At 49.2% G+C, this 7,526-nt stretch overlaps 1 long non-coding RNA gene across 1 annotated transcript; it reads right to left on the bottom strand.

The window, feature by feature from the left end:
• Positions 1 to 742: 742 nt before the first annotated feature.
• On the bottom strand, positions 743 to 6,332 carry LOC141370423 (uncharacterized). The gene is made up of 3 exons (XR_012374462.1): positions 6,265 to 6,332; positions 3,703 to 3,879; positions 743 to 1,890 (listed from the first exon to the last, which is right to left on the bottom strand). It is a non-coding gene; the product is annotated as an uncharacterized lncRNA (long non-coding RNA).
• Positions 6,333 to 7,526: the final 1,194 nt, after the last annotated feature.

The raw sequence follows: 7,526 nt of genomic DNA, 5'->3' as shown, positions 1-7,526 counted from the left end.
TCGTAATACATAGAAAATGCCAAGGCGATGGATGTCTCTCCGAGGATCACACTACCTTATCATATAAGACTCTGTCTTAGCCCACCAGAGCACGAGAGAGTCTCCTGATGGCCTTACAGAAGTGAGCACCTGTTGTGAACTGCCTACAAAGAGGGCCACATGGCAGGGGACTGCAGGCGACCTTCAGACCCTGAGGGCCATCTCTCGCCAACAGCCAGTAAGAAGCTAGGGCCCTCAATCATACAGTCTCACGGGGAGGAATTCTGCCAATAACCTGTATGAGCTGGGGAGCAAATGGTTTCCTACTTGAGCCTCCAGATGAGAACACAGCTTGGCAGCAACACCTTGACTGCAGCCTCAGGAAACCTTGAGCAGATAACCCAGCTAAGCTGTCCATGCCTGGACTCCTGGCCCATGGGCCCCCGTGAGCTAACGGTGTGTTGCTCTAAACCACTGTCTGTGGTGGTTAGTGAGGCAACATGGAGACCTTGACCTCACACACAGTCCACTTCACCTCCACCATGCTCACCTTGCAGCAGGTGTCTGTGTGCTGGTGTATCCATCCTCCTGCAGAGTTCAGCTTTCCCTTGCCAGGGAGTTCCAGCCTCATTTTCTGGAAAAGGTTCAGAGTGAGAGAATCCTGGGCTTCTTTCTGATGGGAGGCAGAGAAGCAGGGGACCCAGGAACAATCAACTGTTTATCTGAAAGAAGACTAGTGGGAAGCATGTGGAGCCCTCCTGCCTTGTGACATTTCTAGGCAAGCAGAGACTTTGGGTTAGGATTAAGGCATAATATCCGAGGATTGGTCTAGCAAAAATGTGCTCTAATGATATTATATGGCGGGAAGGGGAGTTGATTGAGATTTGAACCTACAGTTCCATAATGGTTTAACTGGGTTAGTGCTGGGCTTCTAAGGCCCATTTCGCCATGACTTTCAGAGCTGGCATTCAAAGGATGGCCCAGAGTCTACATGGAGTTGGAGTGGTACTGCATCTGTGGGATCCTTTTAGGTTTTCTACTTCATTGAGCGTGGCACTGAAAGCCAATACCGCGGGACAGGGCTGCCTGCGTAATCCTTCTAGAAATAACACACAATCCTACGTGTGGGGACTGAAATGAGAAGGTCCCCCTTGCTCGTTGACCACGTGTGTGCCCCGTCAGGCCTGTGCAACCAGGCCTGCTGTGTCAGGCCATTTAGAAAGGTGGTTCCAGTTTCTGCCCTGATCCCCCAAGACAGTAAACCCCTTCACGCGTTGCCACTAGAGGCTGAGGGCCACAAGAGGGCCCACCCAGGGCAGGCCTGCTCTCCAGACTGAGCTGGCACTGTCCTGGTGGGCCGTGAAATCACCTTTACTGATCATACTTTCCGAAGAAGGGGAAGGAACCCCCAGAGCCTGAACTCAGAGGCCCAGGCTTGGGGCTGGTGTCTAGGGAGCTGGCCAGCCCAGCCTTGGGGTGGCAATTTGGTTTCTTAGTAAGCTGCCTCAAGAAGTGAGAACAGTTATCAATTCATCTCTTCATAGAGGCCACAGGACATTTGGGCCCTGCCATATCTATGTGCACCTTGAAGGGACAAAACACTTGCTTGTTCAAAACTGTCTCTTGCAGACATGGCAACCGAACAAGGCTATCTCCCCTGGCCATGCCCAACCCCTGTCCATCTGCATTCTAAACTGGGATGGCCCAGAGAGGTGGCGAGGCTCTGGGCTTTGGGAGAAGTGCAAGAGGACTGGGTGAGCGGCAGGTGATCAGCCTCAGAGAGGCTAGGGTGAGGCAGGCCCCCAAGAGAGCCTGGCCATCCTGACATAGAGGATTCCCGGGCTGCTGTCTACATGTGATGGCAAGAGGCTGGACCAGAGCTGGATGGGTTGTCTGGGTCCTTGGGTCCTCCTGGGGAGATCAAGCACAACCAATGGAATTTGTGTCGAGCAAAACCGAGACAGGCATCAGTGTTGGCCAAACACTGACATGCACCTTAAGAAGACAGTGGAGAAGCACAAGACAAAATATGTGCAGATGTACAAAACCCAGAGTGCATGGCTCCCTGCCCCATCTGTGAAAAATACTCGAAAGAGACTGACAAAACCACAAATGAATCCACCAGAGGCCTCAGGAAGTACGATGGAGTGGCTCCCAGATCTCACTCACTGGGACCATGAAGGTGCAATGGGGCTCGTGGTACAGGTCCCTCCTGAGCGTGCCAGCTTCTTCTCCATCCTCTCGCCATGGACCTGTTTGGCACCAGAGTCCCTGTGTGTGCTTTTAGCGTTTCAATTTCATGTTCACGTTGGTGTCTCCTCATTTTCTATTCCCCAACTTCGACTGGGTGGGTCAGGTTCCTGTTTATTCTGTTTCCCACTCGCTCAGCTAAGGAGTCCTAATATGCTTTCCTAAAGGGCACTCGTCTCTCTGTGGCCGGGGGGAGGGTCGGGGGGGGTCCCCAAGGCAGCAGCGGGCGGTGGGTCCGGAATGCTGGGCACAGCCCCATTTAGGAAAGCACAATAGTTAAATAGGGGAACCCTTCCTTTCCTCCCATTTCTAAAAGAGCACACATTTCTCTACTATCATTTGAAAATAACAGGCCAGCTAAGGACAACAGAAGCCGCATATAGACGGTATGGGTCCCCAGTGACTAAAGAGCCTCCATGTGCACCCACGACCACCTACTTTGGGGTTTATTTTACAAGAAAGGAACAGCCTCTGAATCTGCCTCCGGTATTTGGGATTTTCTGTTACAGGCAGCAATGATGGATTATGCTGTTCAAACATTTCCTCTCTATCCCTGTGGGAGCATGGAACATTCCCATTTTATTGAGGACAGGCTCGGCCACATGACTAGCTTTGGCCAGTGAAGACTTGGCAGAAGTGACCTGTGCCACTTCTAAGAGAAGCCGTGAGAGCCACTGTGTCATTCCATCATATTCCCTTTTCCTCTGCCACGAACCCACGAGGAGACACTTTCATCGTCCAGGTCCCAAGGTGAAGTGCAAATGGAGCAGAGCCTTAGCCCCCACAATGGACCAGCTGTTTAAGCTAGAACTACATCTTGTGAGCCCCTGAGATTTTGGAGTCACTTGTTAACACACATAACCCAGTCTATTCGGACAACTACAATGCTCAAACATAATCCTAGTTATTGGTGTTTGTTCTTAAAATTGATCTTACTCAACAATGCATCATGCCCTCTAACTATGTAATCACCATGCTGGGCTTATAATTGCCCCTATTTTCCGAGAAAGTGATGATGGGGACATAGAGAGATTAGGTCGCCTTCCCAGAACTGCACAGCCAGTCGGGAGAGCAGAGGCAGATTTCAGACCCAGGACTCAATCCCTTGCTCATTTTCCTGCAAGCAGCTGCCTCGCAAGACAGGAACAGTCTCCCTAGCCTCACAAGCGAAGAGCACCAGCATAGGGTTTTCTCACCCAGTTCCATTCTTTGCTGGAGTGACACCTGGTTCTAAGTTTCTGATGGTTACCCTTGGAGTCTGACTGACTTATCACAAGATAAGGATCCTCCGCCCCCCCAAACTTTCCATGCTTTTTAAAAAAAGATAAAAAACTTAACTGTTGGTGCCCAACTCCCATTGCCAAACTGGGCATAAAAATGAACGTTTAATTCAAGCACCCCCTACTCTCTGAATTAGAGGCCTGAATAATCAGTTTTCTGAGTTTAGAGGGAGGTTATCCTCAGAGGGCTCACCTTTGTGCAGTAATTCTTGGCTTCTTGCTAGACTCAGATCTCAGGGGTCTGTAGCTAGCAGAACAGGGTCCCTGTTATCCAGGAGCCTGGGGCTCACTGACCCTCCCGCTTCACACTTCTGAGTTTTGCAGAATGGCTGCCTCCTTCAGGAAACTCAGGCCATCCCCAGCCGTCTCCCTGGGAGAGGACAAAACTTCGTCAAGGGCGCCTTTCATGAGGGGAAAAAAAATCATCCAAAAACCTCACAATGGCATAAACCTAACCATTCAGGGTCCCCTCACAGATTTTTTTACACAGGACTTTGGTGGGGGCGGGGGACGGGAGGTGGCAACCCATTGCAGAAGAGAGAAGGAGCTCCTTGAACTTGATTCTGAACTTGAGCAAGAACACTGTGCAAGTTTCCGTTTGATGGGGGGTGGGGGGGGGAATAGCAGGGAAAAAGCATTAACATTTCCATAGACGAGATCATTTGTTTTTATCTTGACATTTTCCCTACCTGAGTTTTTACGTAAGTTGATTTCTGGATCTCTGGGCTGTAATTTGGGGCATATTTAATGATGAAAAAAGTTGGTTTGGACCAAAGCACACTCAAAAGCTCTGCTTCTCCAAGCTGATTTATTACCTCCTGCTCCTCTTCAGGGACTTTTCTGATCAAGGATCTTTCTGACCTTCATGCCCGTTCTGAGCTGGACAAGTTAGAGACTATCCCCTGCCTCCAGCCTGGGCACAGGCCCACTATAGGGACTAGGGAGAAAAACTTGCTGGGCTGGAAGGGGTAAAATAAGAGTGTGCCAAGAACGGTGTTGAAGCACCAGAGGTGATAACTCTTTTTTTTTTTTAAATTTTTTTATTGTTATGTTAATCACCATATATTACATCATTAGTTTTTGGTGCAGTGTTCCATGATTCATTGTTTGTTCATAACACCCAGTGCTCCACAGAGGTGATAACTCTTTTGGAGTGTTTGGGTTGCTATCTGCATGGAGGAGAAGGGACTGTTATTAGCTCACCCATGAGAGAGGTGGGTGCCCCAGGCTGGGAGGGGCCCTCATATGGTGGTTTGGACTTGGATCATGATTTCTGAGATGGCTTATAAAGTCAGATGCTAAGAGGTATCTAGAATCATGGCACCAAGATGGATCCCAGAACTCTAGAAGAGTGAACCTGGTTTCACTGAACTCCAGGATTAATCTCTTCACGTTCAGCCTTTGACCCTATCAGATAGCTATGAATAGATTTAGCAGAATGGTGCTCACTGGCCCTGAGAAGTTACTCCAGGTTGACGGCATGGATGTCTTTAGAGCTTGTGGGTTTCATAAAGGCATAAGCAACCCCAATATCACCAGCAAAACTTTTAGCAGGACTCCTCACCACATGCTGTCCTGTAACAGAGGAGATGGTAAATCCCCCTCCCTGGTATTTAAAGCACTTTTTCCCAAAGGGAGGATGGGTGGGGAAGAGCCTCAAGTCACCTCTATAGTGGACGGGGTATGAGTGAATGACTGTGGTGTAACCACCCCGAAACAATAGTGTTAGTTATTCCTCACAAGTCTATAGAAAAACTATGGTTCTCTGGTATGGCCTCAGTGAGGATGGATCATGGCTTGGCTTGCTCATGCCCTTTTCTCTCTTCTCAGCTGGTGAGATGGCTGGAGACCGGCTGGTCCAGGATGGCTTCACTCCTATGTTAGGTGTTTGGCTAGTTGTTGGCCATAGCAACGGGGGTGACTGAGTCATGAGTCTCTCAGAATCCACTAGGCCAGCCCAGGTTTGTTCTCTGGGTGGTGCAGGGTTCCCAGAGAATTAGAAGAAGTATGAGAGGCTTTGAAGAACTATCTCAGTGTCACTTACTAAGTTCCATCAGCCAAAGCAAATCATGTGGTCAGCCTGGATTCAAGGATTGGGGAAGTCAACCCCATCTCGATTGGAGGAGCTGTGAAGTCTGTTATCAATGGCAAAGATCCAGGCAGATGGAGAATTAGGGACATTATTTGTAATCAGCCTATGCAGAGGGATTGGCTGTATTTGTGAGACGACTGACCCAGGCCATGGGTGTGCCATGTGACCTGGAACCCAAGCCATCACTGTGTGAAGTGAGTAGACCCGCAGAGTAATCAGACCACAGCCCTGACCTCCATGGGTCTATCTCCCTAAGCAAGCAATTGCAGGGCCAAAGGGTGTCCCACATTCAAAATATCGCCTATGGTTTTTTCTCTCAGTACCTACCTGAGCACTTCCTGCATTTTACAGAAAGGGAGACCATAAAATCAGGGCATTGTTTTTTCATGAATATTTCTTTTTGAAACAAGGTTTGAACTCACTAAGCATTGTTTTTTGGAAACACCCAATCACAGAATGTCTGCTCTGTAGTTGGATAGGTTTTTGCTGACCTCCTAGACCCTCCACACATGGAAGAGGTAGGAGGAGTAACCTAAGGCTTGCGGTCGAAGGGCTATAAATCAAGCTTCGTAAATCTAGGCCACAGATGTGACCTACCAAGGACAGTAGTGAAGCACAGCGTCCTGTCCACAGTTAGTGAGATCAGAGCGCTCCATCACTTACCTTGTATGTATGAGTTGGTCTTAAATTATGACCTTGAAGATCTCTAGGGCCACCCGCACAGGCTGATGATGGCTCCATCTCTGAGAGAAAAGGAGCAGCACTGGTGGGGTGATCAGATTCTCCGATCACCCCACCTCCACCCTATGGTGATCGTATTGGGAAAATGGAAACCTGCTTCTCACCAAAAGGGTGATGTAGCAGATACTGCTGGTTGCCTGACAAAAGCTGTTCCTTGCTGCCCCCCTCCCCACTGTGCTTTCTTCCATGCCAACGGCACATGACTTTGGTTCTAGTACAGGTAGCAAAAGCTACGTGTTTTGGCAAGGCGGCAAGCTCGCCCCAGCCCCAGAGAATGAATGATGATTGGTCCAAGCCAACCTCGGCACACCCTCATTCCTGTGCTAGTGATTGGGTTTAAGGATGGACATGTGACCCAGCTTCTGGCCAATCGTACTTAAGAGGAAATCCACTGAGGGCTTCTGGGAGAGATTTCCCCCTCATAAAAAGAGAGCTGCACCGAGGTAAACCTTCACTCTCTCCTTCGTGCTGTTAGGCTTCGTTGTTAGGTGTTGCAGTGATGTTTTGGGGCATGGCACTCAGCAGCTCACCGCAAAGGCAAGGCCAAGAGAATCTTTTCAAGCTGACCTAAGTTCTGACATCGCTGAGCTGTGGAAGCAACGTGGAGCCAGGGACAGGATTCCGCGGACGGACAGAGGCAGCAGCGCTGTGTGTCGCTGAGCTGTCTGGTCGGCCACTGGTCCTGATCTGTCAGCGCTGTGTGAGACCGACTGTCAAGTGTTTTGAATACCACCCTTGTCCCTCGCTTGGAACCAGTGCCTCTGGATTTACTGTTATGTAGTGAAGATAAACCCTCCTGTTTAAGCCACATTAATTGAATATTCAGTTACTTATAGCCCAAAGCATCCTAACTGATGCGGATAGGGATCATGGGAACTCAGTCATGTCTGAACTGTGCATGCGAATATTTCTCTTGCAGCCTCTGGGGGCCAGGAGCCCTGTCAGCATCTCCCCTATTCCTTCCCCCAACCCCACTCCCAAATATTACGTAACAATAATGTTTCCCCCCATGTATTGGCTCCCTGATTTTATATATATATATATATTTTAAAGGTAGTGGTGGTGGGGTAAAGACAAGCTATCTAATATCTGTGCCTGGAAAAGGAAGCTATCACAGCTCTATCAATGCACTGTATCTGCTCTTCATGGAAGGGTTGAGATAGAAATTTATCCTCCTTGGCAGA

The sequence above is a fragment of the Callorhinus ursinus genome, unplaced genomic scaffold (assembly GCF_003265705.2).
Source record: "Callorhinus ursinus isolate GAN/ISIS: 27379988/994484 unplaced genomic scaffold, GSC_fseal_2.0 scaffold34, whole genome shotgun sequence".
In the NCBI taxonomy this organism is placed as follows: domain Eukaryota; kingdom Metazoa; phylum Chordata; class Mammalia; order Carnivora; family Otariidae; genus Callorhinus; species Callorhinus ursinus.
The sequence above is the reverse complement of the archived record's forward strand: the minus strand, read 5'-3'. Positions and strand labels throughout refer to the sequence as shown.